At 44.4% G+C, this 17,213-nt stretch overlaps 1 protein-coding gene across 2 annotated transcripts in view; it reads right to left on the reverse strand.

Annotated features, from left to right (window-relative positions):
* Positions 1-6,991, reverse strand: part of CDK17 (cyclin dependent kinase 17) — a 91,868-nt gene extending 84,877 nt beyond the window's left edge. For both annotated transcript variants that reach the window (XM_054168110.1, XM_054168109.1), the window contains exon 1: positions 6,676-6,991. The gene's annotated coding sequence lies outside the window, so the exon portion shown is untranslated. The remainder of the gene's footprint in view (positions 1-6,675) is intronic.
* Between the last annotated feature and the right edge of the window lie 10,222 nt (positions 6,992-17,213).

Below are 17,213 nucleotides of genomic sequence, written 5' to 3' on the forward strand. Positions count from 1 at the left end.
CAAGCAGCACCAGCCCAAGCTTAGTCTCCCACAGTCATGCAGGAAGACTTAAGTTTAATATTTAGTTTTCAAAGAAAGCATAAATAAGGTGAATTATGAAACAGTTTTGTATTTTACAAGCAGGCAGTGAACAATTTAGTAAAATATTTATGACACAGCCTTAAGACTCAATAGTGCTTACGAAGGAAACGAGGCCCCTGCATATGTAAATATTGCTGTCTGTGACACTGAGATCTTGAGAGAGAGAGAAAGAACAGAAGATGTTCCTGCAATGAACTAAAGACAGACTGGGGGGAAATAAAAAAAGCTTTTAATCTTCTCCAGTTAAACATCCATATGACCACAACCTCTTCTGGCACACACACAGAATGCTTACAAATTCTGCCTTTACAAATTCAAGTTTGCTCTAAGATATACAGGAAACTGGTGGAAATATAATACAATGCAATCTATTTAGTCATAACTCATTCTCTTCCTCTTGTATATTACTGAATTATTAATCACATCAATGTAGTTTTACAGTAAGATCTTGCCCTAAAACCCACCTACTAAATGCAGACCAAACACTCCGAGGCAGTTACATGAGAAACTATTCCAAAGCTTTACAGAGCAAATTCCCAAAGTAAAAGTTAATATTAATAGCTGCTGATATTTAATTACAAAATACCGTTGTTTTTAAAGCTGTAATACTGTATTCAGTCTCTTAAAGCCTGATTTAAAATACCACATCAAGTAAACAGTCAGGAAACTGCTACTTTTCCAAGCATCCACCCTGCGCTAATGACTTGTTCTGTACTATCTATTGTTTTGCCAATTTTCTGAGCTGCAAAAACAATCAGCAGTTTTCACTGCCTGTCACCTCAGCAGTGGCAATGCCCCACAGCAGGCACTGAGCAGGTTTCCCAGAGCTCCTTCACCAACGTTATTCCACGACGAGGAGCTCTCATCGTATGCAGTTACGTAAAGGCAACTATTTATAGTTAGCCACTTGATTCACATTATCTGCCAGGTTTTAAACCATTTCGTGTGGAGCCATTTGATCTATCATCTTAGCTCCTTAATCAAAGTGTCACGTAACAGCCAAGCCAAAGGTCTCAGAGAAGCCTGCCTGCAACATCAACAATATCATACCACACAAAGTTTTTATCAACAGAACCAGAGTTAGTTTCACAAGATCTGTCAGGCAACCACAGAATGGTAGGGACTGGAAGGGACCTCTAAAGAGCAAGTCCTGCCCTGCTGCCAGAGCAGGTTCACCTAAAAATACCTACTTGACAAGTTTTTTCCTTTACCTAAACTCCTGCTCTGTCAATACCCATTACTCTCCATATTATTAACTTTTAAAACCACTGGAGAAAAAAACTTAATTTGTGCTAAAATCACACTATTTCTCAGTGTTCTGAGATGTACTGAAAAACTTGACCAGCATGAAGACTCTAGAAAGCACCCTACCAAGTTCTACAATTCTTACTGTACAACTTCAGTGACAGCTGTTTAACACCCTCAGGTTCTCTTTGGGATTGCCTTACAGCAGACTATCTATCATCTGGTTTCCTTCTGAATATAGCAGCATTTAACGAACATCAGCCTCTTCTGAAGACCACCAAATGCCAGCATTTTCTTCAGCATTTGTAACAGGCCAGTGACTTTGTTAGAATGGTTGTCCTAAAACACACCTTGTCTTGTTGTCACAGTCCATGACAGCAGGGTTTTCCTTCATCACAGTCTTTGGCTTCCCTTGCCAATTGCATCCACTTCAGCTTCTTTACACTTTTGTGAACTGGCTTCTTTACTCCCATATGCCACTGCAACTTTTTAACCCAGTTTTCTCTCATTGCAGGACAATGGATTTGCTGATAATACTCTGATAATTCTCAGTGATCCATATTTCCCAAAGATCTTCATTTTCTTGAACCCCAATTAACGTCCATTATCGTTAAGTTTCATTGTTACCTTTAATGACTGCTGCATAAAAACATGTTGCACACGTCTGAATAAAATGCAAACAAATCAAGAGGCTTCTGTCTTGCAAGAGCAAGAAATGAGAAATACTTGGAAATAGGCATTTCTGAAAGAAGACAACACGGGTTATGGCAGTTCACTGTGACATAAGCGCATTGGTACAGCTACGTGCCTGCAAAATGCCCTAATCCACTGAGCACAGCAAAGTCGTGATCCTGCCAACTTCAACACAAACTGAAAGCATGCAAGGATCCTTAGTGAAGCTGACAAAGCGCAGATGTTAAAAATCAGAGACCATCCTGCAGCTCTACCAAGCTTTGACAACAGCAGCAGTCAGAGAAAGGAGCACAATTACGAGGTGCAGAGTATAATTAAATGAAATGTGATTAGAGGGCACAGGGTAACATTCAGTTATGCAAGATACCAAGCAAGTCTAACCTAAAATACAAAGACAGGCAAGAACTGTAGCTGGGAGTGTAATGAAAGACATGTTTCCTTGCTCTGATATAATATCACAGCCTTGTTCATCATAATATATGTACAACTAGCTGTTCCAGAGGAGACAGATAAAAAAATAAGGAGAAAAAGGTTGCAATCAAAACCTAGCACAAAACTGTCCTTCAGCTGACTGTGTTTTCAAGGTATTACAGAAATAAGCAAACAGAATTTTGTTTTCAAACTCTCAGAGAAGCCTTTGAGTATTTATTTTTAAATGTTATAAATATCTTCCCTGCTCTTAAAATCCTCATGCCCAATTCTGCCACCCCGAGAGTTAAGATGTGATTTGACCATTACTTCTGCTGCTGCTGCATTTATTGGTTATGATGCTCCTTACAGATTTTTTTTCTAACATTTGTGCTTATACACAGCACATCTGATAATCTGACATTCCCTACAGACAGAAATTTGTCATCCTTCATGAACAGGCACTAGACCCCAAATATTCCACTAAAACACCGAGTGACAATGACTTCCAGGATCACTGTGTTGATGGTACAATACAGTCAGCTACAGGGTATAATCATCTCCAAGGAAGTGGCAAAAGCCTTAATATCAAAGGACTGATGCATCTAAAGCTGATCTGATGCAAATTACCTGATCATGCATCCATTAAGATTATTGGTTTTCATGTAACTGGATCACTGAACTGAAGGACAACTCTTTTCTAACACATATTTGTGTGCTCCAGGTTGGCAAACTAGCTCAAGTTCCAGTTTTGTTTATTCCTTGTGACTGTCAACATCGGTGCTTAAACATTTGAGGTTTAAACCTCTGTAGATGTTCCAATTAGCCAGTTCAGTCTGGAGCTGACATCTCTGCCAAAAGGAGCTCAAGAAATCAACAACTCAAAGAATTACCAATTCATCAGGTTAGTTACAAGTCCATGTGTATGGATCTGTACTCGACACAGCACAATAAATATTCATTTGTCTGAACAAGCATTCCCTCTCATTCTTCAGAGGAAAGTATATCACAACTATTCACAAAATCCTCAGGAAAAATAAACATCCCACACCTTCAGTGGTCATTTCTAGGAATCTAGTATTTCTGAAGGAAGCAGTGTCTGTTCTTTGCTGCTTCATGGGGGAAAAACCTCTACTAGGCCCCCAAAGGTATACACAGCAGCATAGAAAATATTTAGCAGGTTTATTCACTTAGCTTTTTAAAGGTTAAAAAAAAAAAAAAAGGTAAATTAAAATTATTGTCTAGTGATCAAAATACTTCGATACAAAATGCTTTCACCTGCAACATCCAACAAAGACAGTGTCTACATCAGCATAGGAACAGGCACTAAATAATTTCCCGTTCTTACAACACAGAAGGGAAAAGTCATTGCTGTAATTATGTGCTTGGCAAAAAAAGGCAACAATCGCTAGCAGCACACTGGCTCGGGTTTTCTTTAGATGTGAAGTGTAACTGTCAAGTAAACACTTGACACTTTCAAAGCGTTTTTACATGCTAATGTTGCAAAGTATTGTTTTATATCCAATTCTGAAGTGCCACTGATTACAGTGGTGTCCAGCTGCCTCAGTAGATAACATATTCAGAGCTTGCTGCAAAAACAAACAAGCATTAAAAAGCAAGCAGCTAAGAACTCAAAATACTTGCAATTTAAGAACTGTAAGCCACATTTAATGAGGTTACACTAGAAAAGCTTCATTATTATTGTTGAACTTGATTTCAGGATGTGCTTTTGTCTATTCTCACATCACACCACTAAGGACACATTGACTAAGGACGCAAGTACTACAGATGTCTTTACAAAACACACCTGATTAGCTTTCTTGGCCAACAAACAAAGGTGATCCGTGTGTGAAAGGTCAACAGCTTCTGTTAAATACGAAACGAGGACAAAGAACAAATTCCTGCACAGGTTTTAATGCAGACTGTTCACTGAATTGGTCTTTCCCAATTGCACTTTTTAGGTGCAATTACTCCAAATATACTGAAGCAAAACTCCTGAGGACAAGCCAAGCCTTCTTTTTAGTTTTCCCTCTGGCAGCAGGCAATCACTTAAGAAATTGAAATACTTCGTCTGTTAGCAACCTATTGAATAAATTCTGCATAGTTTTATTGTAAAAGCTCCACATTTAAGCAACACCACGGTGATACAGATCATCTTAACAACCATGACATAAGCTGTATCATATCTTCACACTGCAGTGTTAAGCAGAAACTGAAGCCAAAGCCAATCATGGGAAAAAACACAGCACTGTTTGGGTTATTTTCAATCTAATTTTATTTGGACTATTAAAAAGATCAATTACTGCACGACATCGTTAGCCAAGCTTAAAATAAACGACTGGCCACTTTCAAACTATAATTTGCTTCAGACAACACAGGCTCCAATTTGCAAACTCTGGATGCAGGCAAACCCCACCTACTGATTTGTGTCGAGCTCCATCCTGGGTAAACACAGGGCTACACCACACAACATGCAAATACAAGGTATGAACTTCACCGTGTTATCCTTCCTAAAAATTTGTCTCAGCCAGACTCATTATTGTCAAAGCAGTATTTAAATCACACCATCAAAACAGACGCTTTCATCTTTCAACTGGAAGTGGCCCTTTTAATGCCTAGTTAATATTACAATGCTTTCTTGCTAGCTTGGAGAAGTAAATTCAGTTTGTTCCTTCCAGTATATACAATCTTTAAGGAAATGTTTTCACTGTGCACTTCAGAAATAATCGTTTTGTTCATATCTGTTACTTTTGTGTTAATTATTCAAAGCAAGTCTCTCTCACATCACTTTTTGAAGTGCAGACATAAATAACAAGAGCTGTGTACGAGGATACAGAATTCCTAGAACAAAGCAGTACGGCAATTTATTTCACAATGTAAGCACCTAACACACCAGATCACCTACTTCATTTTTATCCAATTCTATTACAAAACCAAAACCCAAACTCAACGATTTCATCAGTGTTTTCTTCTGCTCCACATCTTCCGAGTATTTAACCTTTGGTCACCTAGCTTCTAGTTCAATTAATACAATTAAGAAAGGAAGGGGAGCCAGGGGAATGGAATAATTTCAAACCAGGCTCTCTCTTCTCCTATCTATGCCATCAGACATAGTAGAAAGTTGCTATCGATCTTCTGTTCTATGACAAAAACAATATAAATTATTCACCAAAATTAAACAGAAGAAAAAAGAAAAGGTGAAAGGAAAAAAAAAGGAAATAGATGCTTCTAAAATTATTGAGATTATGGTATACCTCAGCCCTGCTTCCCTCACAATACCCAGAACGCTGTTAACCGCCAAAGTGCCAAGGAGGGCAATGACTTTAAAACAACTCCAGCCAGCTACCGAATTTGTTGTGGGAGAGACAAAGGGGATCAAGGTCAGCATTCTTCAAACGCAGCAGCTAATTCGCTCCTATGAACACAGTACTGGAATTGGTGGGCGTAGTAAATGCCTGTGAAACATGAAATATACCTAACACCACCTCATTTCTCCCGTCCTTGGGAGAGATGAACAATTTTGCTCTCACTGGACTCGACTCATTACATATCTCAAGAGAAAAGGGAGGGAGGAGTTCACAGAAGTTCAGGGTCAGCAAATGTTCACGTATCCTGTCATCTACGAACTCAAAGCTCTGGGCACTTATGCCACGCACAGAAACCTACATATTTTGGGTGTGTGTGTGGGGAGACCTGCAATAGGAGCAAATGTGTCATACGTGCGGAGGCTGCAAGGAGAAGAGCTGTCAGGAGAAAGCAGCCTCGTTTGAAGGAGAGGAGGCGGTGGAGAAAGGACGGTTACAAACACAGGAGAACCAAAAAAATCCCGCGGTGCTCACTGGCTGCACGCCCCAGCACAACCCCCAGGCCCAGCTACCCCTGGCTCTCCGCGCAGACGGGGCTCAGCCCCCCGGACAGCCACACCGGGCCCCTCCGAGCCGCTCCCAGCCGCCGTCGGGCAGCGGAAATCCCCCACAGCCTTCCCCGGCCTAGCGCTGCCCGGGAGGGCAGATCGGCCCCGCCGGCTGCGGCCCCCACCCCCGAGGGCTCCCCGAGCAGCTCCCCTCGGCCCTCTCGCCGGGCGCCGGCTCCAGCTCCCATCACCTTCCCCCTTCCTCGGGGCCGCGTTTTCGGCTCATGCCCCCGCGACGTCCCACGCACACGCAGGCCGCGGGCCCCCTGCGGCCCGGCCCCGACCCCGCGAGCCGGACCCGGACCCCGGGGAGACAATAAGCAGCCACAACTCACCAGCAGCGCCGGAGCTTCGCGGGTCCGGGGCGGGTCCTCACCCCCTTCTCCTTTCCCCTCCTCCACCGCCCCGGAGCGGTATCCGGTCTCCGGGAGCCGAGCCCGTCCGCTTCCCTCGCTGCCCCGAGAGCCGCCGCTCCGCCGGCCGCGCTCCCTCCCCAAGGAAAGTCACTTTATTCCCCGCTCCAACATGGCTGCTCCCCCGGCCGCCGCCGCAGCAGCAGCCTTCGCCTTGCCGCGACTCCTCGCTGCTGCCGCTGAAGAGCGACCGCAGGCCGTGCGCGGGAGCCGCCCGCCCAGCCGCTGACGGTGCCGAACGCGGCCCCAGTAGCCTTGCGTCAGCCCGACCGAGCCGCGAAGGTGTGCGGGGAAAGGAAAGAACGAGCCGATCCCGGCTGCGCGTCTCCGCCGTGGGCTGACGCCTCCGCCCGCTCGCAGCGCGGAGGCTCGGACTGAGACAGCCCCGCCGGCAGCCGGAGCGCAAGGAGGGGCCGCGGGGGAGGCCCGGGCGCCGGCGACACCTAGCGGCCGCGGCGGCCACGGTGCCGGCCCAGGCAGTGGCTGCGCGGGGAGCGGGCAGGGCCGGGGCGGGGGGGGCTGAGGGCGGAGCGCGGGGCTCGCGCCGCGGGGAATGCCCCGGGCGGCGGCGGCGAGGGGGCTCCCACCGCAAGCCTTCCCTCGGCCTCCTCGCCGCGGGGAGCCCGCCGAGCCGGGGGGGCGCTGCTGCTCCCTCCTCGGCGGCGCTGCGCGGTCGCCTCCGCCCGCGGGAGCGAGCGGATCTCCCCGGCTGAGGCTGTCGGGGCTCCGAAGGTCGCCACGGGACCTCACTGCTCACTGCTGGCCGTCCGGGGGGTCTCCGCGAGCGGGGTCGGGGAGGGCAGAGTGGGAGGGGGCAGCGGCTTGCAGCATGTTTTGCATCTCCTCGCAGTGCTTCCCCTTGAAGTGATATAGCGCATCTCTGAGGTAGCAGGCATCCCCCCGCGCTCCTTTCCTAGCTGCCACGGCAGTAACTGAAGTTAAAGGATGTGGCTTTTTGGATCGATTTCTATTTCATCCTTTCCCTATTTATTCTCGCGGTGTTTTCTCTCTCTCCTACATTCACAGTCCCCCTACCATCCCTCTCATCTTCCTTGAGGTCACTCTGCCAGCACCAGCAGCACTTGCTTCCTGTGCTTAGAATATTTCCTCTCAAAGTGATCATTCGCATCCTCTCACTTCTTAGCCTTTTCCACCCCATGCTTGTGTGTTTCTCTATAGGACTTAAATGCTAAAAACTAGGCTCATGAGCCACTTCTACAGTCTCTGTTGTTTTCATCTTTCCACCACGCAAAGAACAACCTATAACGGAGAAGTCACATCTTAAGTGACTTTGATGACACAGGTTTGAACTTCAAGTACCAGGTCACTTAGGGCAGAATTTGAATTAGGGCTTTTTCTTCCTTTTGGACATCTGCTGATCCTCACTGTCTGCCTGCTTACTCTCTCTTACTTTGTTAGCCAAAGTTCTGTGTTGTGACCACAGGGCCTTTTCTCAAAACTGGTCTTCTGCTGTGGTACAGACCAGACCTACAGACTGAATATACCAGGCCATACCACGGGCTCCTTAAGAGGAGCTGACTCACAGGTCTTCAAGTCTTTGCTTCCCCACACTCCTGTGTATGCTGAGGGAGGCCAAAGCTCCACCATTCTGCAGGCAGCTCTCTGCTACTCTGTGTCTGGATGATCAGAGTGTATTTTATTTTGCAGCGCCAGCAAGGTCCTGATCTTGAGGAACAACATGAACAGCTTGTTCTACACAGTCCTTCTCCACAACTGGGCAAAGCAAGGGCTGCCCTCACAGGAGCAGTGCCAGCTGAAAATTCCCCTGCTTCCAGCTCCATTGCACCCTTCCAGCAGCACAAGCAAACTAGAGTACAGATGACTATGTTTCCTAGTAAACAGAAGTTCCCTTGCTGTTGCCTAAAAAAGGAGTGCAAGCATGAAACCGCTTCTTACATGCACAGGAATTCACTTTGCTCATACCAGTGTAGACTTCTGGTGAAGCCAGTTTAGGATTAAAAGCAGTAAATGCAACTCAGGAACAAACTTCCTGTTTACAGAGACAAGACATGATTACCGAGGTCTTCCTGAATGTCTTCAAGATGTAGGATAGCTGCCTTTGCAAAACTTGTGGGATTTTTAATCACCCAGACAAAGCAGACATGCAAGCTTTGAACTTCCTAGGAATGCAAAGATATCCCCTACAGATCTCCTCTAAAGCTCAGGACCTACCAGTTCTTGCTAGACTTACCAGTTCTCCTGATCTTTGAATGCTAACAAGATGATGTCTGTTTTGTTTTATCTTACTCAATTTGAAGGCTATTTTGGGTAGGTAATATAATGGTAAATGATTGTGTGCAAGTGCATTATTATATTCATGATTTGTAAAACAAGTCCTTGAGTCAGAGCTGCTATCAGTGCAGTTACTGCAGCACATCCAGGTATGCTGTGCTCCACAAGTGAGGTACAGGGAGAAGGCGGGTTGGAAGTGAGTGAAGCTGTGGTTTTATTTTCAAATCCTAGTTATACCACTAAAATACAGTTGTTTTGCTGTGTATGCACTCATGCCTGCCATTGGTACCTCTGTTACGACAGGACACATAATTATGACAAAAGAAGAAACCAAAAAAATCATGGAATCAAAGAATGGCTTAGATTGAAAGGGACCTTAGGGATCATCTACTCCAAACCTCCTGCCATGGGCAGGGAAGCCTCTCAACTAGGCTTTGTTCCTCAAAGCCTCATCCAACCTAGCCTTGAATGCCTCCGGGGAGGAGGCATCCACAACCTCTCTGGGCAACCTGTTCCAGAGTCCACCACCCTCCTACTGAAGAACTTCGTCCTAAAATCCAGTCTAAACCTACTCTCCTCAGCTTAAAACCATTCCCCCTTGTCCTGTCGCTAGACACCCTCATGAAAAGTCCCTCTCCAGCCTATCCTTAAGTTCCCTTCTGGTATTGGAAGGCATTTGCTCCTCAGTTCCCTCAGCCTACCCTGACTGCAATGCAATGAGAGTGTTTAAGGTTTTCCACTTGTAAATGATAATAATGAGTCTGTAACAGTGTAGCACTTGATATCCGTTTGGCCTTTGTATCTACCACTACCTGGTGCTCTCAGGCAGTTTCACAGAAGACAATACAGCTGCAAGACGGGGTGACAGGCGTAAGTTTGAAACATGGGCACTGATTTTGATTAATTTATCCCAGGAGTCTGGTTTCATAACTATAGCTATTGATTTGTTTTATTATTTAGTGGAATATGTAGCAATCAATCATATTTCCATCTAGCTAACCATGATTATAAATATTTTAAACTAGTTTTAAGATGGATTGGCTGGTGAGTGCAATATGTCTGCTCTCTAAGCCAGCAAGAACAGAGTATGCCCAGGTTACATGGAATGAATTATTGCCATCAGACAATCTGATGAAATCTACATCAGCCATTAGAATATAAATCCAGCTGCAGGAATGCCATGCTGTCAAGGAGCCAAGATTTCCTGCTTTGAATATAAATTCGCTGCCTTTACCTCTCCATTTATTGAACAGAAAGATGTAGCTATTTTGTGGCAGGGGGGGAAAAAAAAAGTATAGGAGTTAAATCAGTGAAGTTCACATAACAAGACATGGAATCCTTACAGAAATGTAGGTATTTTTAACACAGTGTATGTGGAAAGCAGTTATTGTCCTGCCAAGAGCCAAGTTCAGGGTTCTGTGGAGCAGCAGTAGGAGTCAGCGACCTCACAACCAGGCAGCAGTGTGGGAAAGTGTTGTGCTCAGCTGCAAGGCATGGGTTCATTTGCTGGGGGAACACTGAAAGTCTTGGCAGGTAATTAAAAGGGGAAATTAATTTTGAGTACAGTATTTTGCTTTGAAATACAATTGTTGTGTGTTGTTTTTTTTTCTATTGGATGCCAAATATTTCTAAAGAATGCAGTATCCTCTAACTAGGAGTATCTGTGTTGTGAGAGAAGAAACAGAGCTATTGTTCTGCTCACAGCACAAGCTATATATATATATATATATATGTGTGTGTGTGTGTGTGTGTGTAGCACTCCTTTCTGTAATGGTTATCTTTCCACCTATGCAAAACTCCAATCCATTTAAATTAATCACATTAAGGTGGTTTCTTATACCAAGCTGGTATAAGAAAGCAAGTCCTTCACATAAAGTACTTTCCAGGTTACTTGGATTTAGTACAAAGTAATGTTTGCATGCCTCAGGATGAAAAAAAAAACCAAACCACCAAAGCCCTTTTTCTAATGTCACTGCAAGACCAAACCCCTTCCTCTGCATGAACAGAAGCAGGAAGTGGCAACAAGAGAGTCACTCCTGCAAGAAACAAAAAGCTAACAAGAACTGCATCCATTTTTACCATCGAGTAACCCACAGCTGCTCATTAACAGTTGCAGTGTCTATTTCAGAGGGAAACAGGGAAAGCTACTGTTGTTGTAAACCTTGTTTGTTTGGCAAATAGGAGGAAGAGTTCCCCAAGCGCAAACAGTGAGGTGTTTGTTACTGACACCTGAGATTTGCATCTGTGTAGCTACGCTGGTGTTTGGAGACTGATCAACTGATGGAGAAACTAGTGGAAGGTCTGTGCCAGCCCCTGCTTATCCCTTGTCTCTTGGTCATTTTATAGCATATAAGTATTTATTAGATGTGACATGACATATCCAGATGACGTACCACTGTCACTCTTCTTCCCATTCCCTTATGTTGCTTAACATTGTGGTTCCCATATGCAATGTCACATCCTATCACAATGCTGCTTAAACATTATTTCTCATTTCTTTGCAGGTTGCACCACGAAAATTTGAAGATTATTTATCATTCTTGCAGAGACTAAATGATGTCTTTATCTGAGTTGATATCTGAGTCTTTCCATTGACTTGAGCAGGAGTCAGGTTAATCCCTTCAGGAGAAAGTTAACAGCATGGAGAGAGACTCTGTATATTTCTGCCCTGGTTTGCAAACAAATGTCTGGAGGCTGCTTTATTTCTCTGCTGCTGCTCTGAAAGGCAGGACATCCTGCTTTTCTAGCCCAAAGATATTAGGCCTACCCCAACTGGTACAATTATCATACTCAGATAGGAAATGGTGTGGTATTTTCTGTTGATTGTCTAAAAATGAGGTTAGAATTAGAATTGGAATTGACCAGGTTGGAAAAGACCTCAGAGATCATCAGTCCAACCTATCACCCAGCACCATCTAATCAACTAAACCATGGCACTAAATGCCCCATTCAGTCTCTTTTTAAACATTCCCAGTGATGATGACTCCACCACCTCCCTGGGCAGCACATTCCAATGGCCAATCTCTCTTTCTGTGAAGAATTTCTTCCTAACATCCAGCCTAAGCCTTCCCTGGTGCAGCTTGAGACTGTGCCTTCTTGTTCTGTTGGTGGTTGCCTGGGAGAAGACACCAACCCCCCCACGCAGCTACAACCTCCCTTCAGGTAATTGTAGAGAGCAACAAGGTCTCCCCTGAGCCTCCTCTTCTCCAGGCTAAGCAACCCCTTCTCCCTCAGCCTCTCCTCTGCATTAGCAGATAGGTCACTATGAAACTCCAGCTGAGTGAAACAAAGACCTTTTTTGAGTATTTTGTTTAAATTTTGTGTTGGAGACTAAAAACACTGGAAAGAAATTGAGGGAAGCAGCGAAGATCTGCAGGTAATGAAAGGTGGTCACTTGTGTGTGCACACCTCTGCAGCTTCTCCTTTGCAAGTACCATTCAGGGATACACTTCTCCCTTTATGAAACAGAAATCTGAAATGGCAGGGAAGAGGCTCCTGTTCTTCTGTCTCTTTCATGCAGGTTCAGCGTCTTGGACAGAATAACAAGCATCTCTTCTTCGTTGCAAGCAAATTGCTTCATAGAAATTTGCAGTCATTACTCACTGAATTGATTAGAAATGCCATCAGCGAGGCTCAGAACACTTGTACTGGTGCCAATTCAGAGTACTTAGTGGGATTTGAAAATAAAGCACAAAATGCAGAGAGACTCCTGCAGTTACAAGATTATAGGTGTCAAACTTCTGGGTTTTTCCTTATTGTAATGGTTGCTCTCTCCGGAGAGTTTTAGGACTTAGGCAAAATTGCTTTCAGTCATGACAGCTGCCTACTTTACTGTAATCCTGTTACATAAAAATGAAGTTTGTTTCAGCAAAGAGGGTATCTGGTCCAGCAAAAATGAAAACAGATCGTTCTCAAGTTCATGTTTGTAAGGCTGGACAGGAGGGTTTGGAGAGACATGGGAATAAAAGAAGTGAGAGTTGAGCTAAAATCTGCTGTAGAGAATATAAAGGGTTTGAGAAGAGGCACATGAACATGAAACCAGTACATGTAGTGTTGGAGATAAAATGAAGTACAGGAAATCTGGGGACAGAGTGAAGTGGTTTGGGGGAAACACGGGCTACCCTGGGGAGGACTGAGCACTGCATGTGTTGCTCCATGCATCCCAAGTCAAGGGTATATGATGTGTTGTTGGTGAATTCCTTCTGCATGGTAGAGATCCCTGTGCAGGCTCAGATCAGCTACATTTTGGAGGCTTTTTTTTTTTTGCATTGGCAGCAGGCTGTCAGAACTGCTTTCAAATGTATAATGGTAGCTTTTGAGATGTCAGTGGGAGAGACTCTATGCATAACAAGCAGTAAGATAAGAGAAGGGGGGACAGGAGGAGAGCAGGGACGAGAATGCAAGAGAGGAGATAGAGAAAAAGAGTGCAGGAACTCAGGAGGTAAGTAGATGTAGGGCTTTACCTGGCAGTCTAGGCCAAAGACTTTCACTTGTGATCTTAGCAAGCCTATGTAGGGTAGATAGTCAGAATGAAGAGGTTAATTTTTAATGCATTACTGCTCCAGCTAGCTGCCCTACCATTCTGATGAAAGTTGTTACACCCTGAGGGAGAAGAGATGGGAACCATACCTGTTTCCCTGTATAGTGTGGCAATTAGCTTTAACCACAAGTGAGGACATTAGGTGAGTCAGATGCTTTAAGTTTCTTCTGCCACACCTCCTACAAGGACAGTACCCTCTGGCAGATGAGAGGGACAAAGTGATGTGGTCTGTAATACTTTCTTAAATCAGCACAGCCAGATCAGTCAGGCTTCTCTTAACTAATTTTTGCTGTCCTATGAATCCCCCTGCTTTAGGCACCTGTGTGTTTATTCATATGTTGGTGCCAGATTAGGAAGACCACAACCAAGTGAGAGAGAAAAAAAGAGTGGCAGGAAAATGGAAGGGTGTAGATGGCAGATTCTGTCTGCTCATGGAAAGAAAAGCTTCCCCATAAGTGCCACTGAGAAACTTTCTATTTCTGCATGTGCACTCAAGGCTGAATTTCGGCCCTGGCCTAGCTTTCTTATGAAGAACAAAAAAAACCCAACCCAACCCAAACCACCACCAACAAAACGACAATGGACTAAACTGGTATGTAACATATGGAGTATTGCTGACCCAAAAAATATCAAAGTGGATCTTCACATGAAATCAATGAATGGTAGAGTTTGGAAGGGACCTCTGGAGATCATCAAGTCCAACCACCCTGCCCTGGCAGGGTCACTTAAAGAAGTTCACACAAGAACACATCCAGGTGGGTTTTAAATGTCTTGAGAGAGAGAGTCTCCAGCACCTCACTGGGCAACCTGTTCCAGTGTTCTGTCACTCTTAAATTAAAGAAGTTCCTCCTCTTGGTAAAATGGAACTTATGTTCACATTTGTGCCCTGAAAAAAGCCTACTCCCATCCTGCTGACGCCCAGCCTTTTAAGTATTGATCAGCATTGATGAGATCCCCCCCTCAGTCTTCTCTTTTCCAGACTAAAAAGCCCCAATTCTCTGTCTTTTCTCATAAGGGAGATGTTCCTGTCCCCTCAGCATCTTGGTACCCCTTTTCTAGATGAATTTTTACAGCTGTAAATATATATATATATAGAGAGAGTGAGATTGAGAGTGAGAGAGAGAGAGAGATTAAAAAAGGGTCGCTCACAAATTCCACTTGGTTCAGTTGTGGAATTCCTTGCTGACTTCTTTCCATGCACCTTCTTGCTACTTTGCCAAAGTGTTGGCTGATCAGCTAAACTGTTCTCTAAGTCAAGCACAGCATTTTTCAAGGCCTGTTTCAGCACAGTCTACAATAATTGGAGCTATAAACAAGAAAGAAGAAAGGACCGCCACAAACCCCCACATATCTATTACTTGTCATCTGCAGAGTCTAGCTGTTACCACAGAAGCATGTTAAAATTAAATGCTGAGCTTTATTTAAGGTACTTATTTGTTCTCTCCTTCTTTGCCTTTACCATTCTCATTTCAAAGCCCTTTTTGTTCGTTTCACAACACGGCATATTCATGGTCACGTAGATACTTGTAATCCAGAGTAAATTGCTGTACAATTACACTTGGCTTTTTAAAACAAGCAAATGTTCAGCTGGAGCTTTTGTAGCCACTGCATAGGTGGCTGTTACAGTGAAGTCCTTTTGCAGGAAGTATGTTCATTTATATCGGTGTGTTGAGACACTGCGGATTCGAGGATAAATGTCCACTGGAGATGAAGGAGGACAATAATAAAGGGGAGGGAGGGATGTGCTTGACATCTGATGTGGGTGTGATTTCCCAGCATTAGCATTCTCATGCAAGGCTTTGTTTTAAAAATTAATTGAGCTTTTTTATAATTCATCAAAACAGTTTATTTTGCCCACCCATAAGCTCTCCATAGAAACAGTCGTATCTTAGTAACATACCAAGAACAGAGCTCAGGGAATGCACTGCATCTGTGTGTGGTACCCTTAAAGAGACATTGTGGTTGGTAAAGGGAATGTGAGTCGTCTTTCCCCACTTGTAGAGAGCACATCATATCGTGGTGCTTCCAAAGTTGATCTCCTTATGTGTGAGATACAAACTCCTTCTTCCTTGGCCTTTATAGGAGCATACCAGCAAAGATCGTAGAATCAATGAGCTTGGAAAAGACCTCAGAGATCGTCAAGTCCAACCTATCACCCAACACCTCATGACTAACTAAACCATGGTTCCAAGTGCCACATCCAATCCCTTTTTGACCACCTCCAGGGACGGTGACTCCACCACATCCCTGGGCAGCACATTCCAGTGGCAAATTACTCTTCCTGGGAAGAACTTTCTCCTCAACTCCAGCCTAAACTTCCCCTGGTGCAGCTTGAGACTGTGTCCTCTTGTTCTGGTGCTGGTTGCCTGGGAGAAGAGACTAATCTGCACCTGGCTACAACCTCCCTTCTGGTAGTTGTAGACAGCAAGAAGGTCTCCCCTGAGCCTCCCGTTCTCCAGGCTAAGCAACCCCAGCTCCCTCAGCCTCTCCTTACAGGGCTGTGCTCTAGACCTCTCCCCAGCCTTGTTGCCCTTCTCTGGACACCTTCAAGTGTCTCAATATCCTTCTTAAGTTGATGTCCAACTGCTGTCCAGCACAGCTAAGGTTTTCTTTTTTTGGCTTTGTTTTAATTGGTTGCTGGGCAATGAACTACACAAATGCTTTTTGCTTTTGGCTATTGTCATCTGAATTTGAAACCTTTATGGCTACTGCCTTCTTTTCTTCATAGTCTTTCCACATAGAAACACCGTGCAAACCTTAGCACTGGTGTCACCTTGTGCAGATCTGTAGTTGCTCTGCTGGGCACTCCTTGTCCACCTGGGTGACTCCAGATGACTCTAGCTTTACCTTACTGTTTTTCCCTCTTCCTGTTTTTTGCTCTCTTATTGTTGCTGCATGGCACCTGCTTGTCCTTTGGCATCTTGCTTTGTTCTCTCCTTTCCTTCCATGCACACCACTCTGTCTGAAGTGGTGCAGGGGAATGATTATGATGACATTTGAGCTTCTCTGCAGCACCATGTCAGTACTCACAGTGAGCTGATCATTAGCAAGTTAAGCATGTAACTACACTGTAAAACCTACGTAGTTTAGCCAGTGCTTCAGGGAAAGAGAAGCAGGAAATAAGGAGTGGTGCAGGGGCTGTGTGTACCTTACACATTTGGCTGTGCTAGCAGAGCTGTGCTAGCATTCTTTCTAATGAGAAAGGGACAAGATATGCTTTTCAGCTGGCTCTTAGACTGCTTTTTAGTTATTAATTGCTGCACCCCAGCTGAGAATAATGTCTGCCTTGGCTGGTATTCTTCTCTGATTCAAAATAACCCAGGCCATTTAACATTGCTGTAGAGTAGATGGTGTCCTAACTCCAGCTCTCCGCATCTTTGTCAAGCAACAGACCATCCTATCCCTAGTTTTGATTAAGGTAAAGAGTGGTTTGGTTTCAGGCCCAGACTAACTGAGGGAGTGAAGATATCTCTTGTCTCAGCACATGCAGTTATTAAAAGAATGTGACTGGAGGCAAAGAGGAGAAACTAGACAGATTTGCAAACAAACTCTCTGTCCCTCTATATGGGGAGAAAGAGGCAGAGAGCAAGCATCTGCTGAAACATGCTTTGGAAAATTCTGTATCTGTGTAGTCAACCAGAATTTGCAGCACTAGCAGGCAAGTGAT

The sequence above is a fragment of the Dryobates pubescens genome, chromosome 15, assembly GCF_014839835.1.
Source record: "Dryobates pubescens isolate bDryPub1 chromosome 15, bDryPub1.pri, whole genome shotgun sequence".
Taxonomy (NCBI): domain Eukaryota; kingdom Metazoa; phylum Chordata; class Aves; order Piciformes; family Picidae; genus Dryobates; species Dryobates pubescens.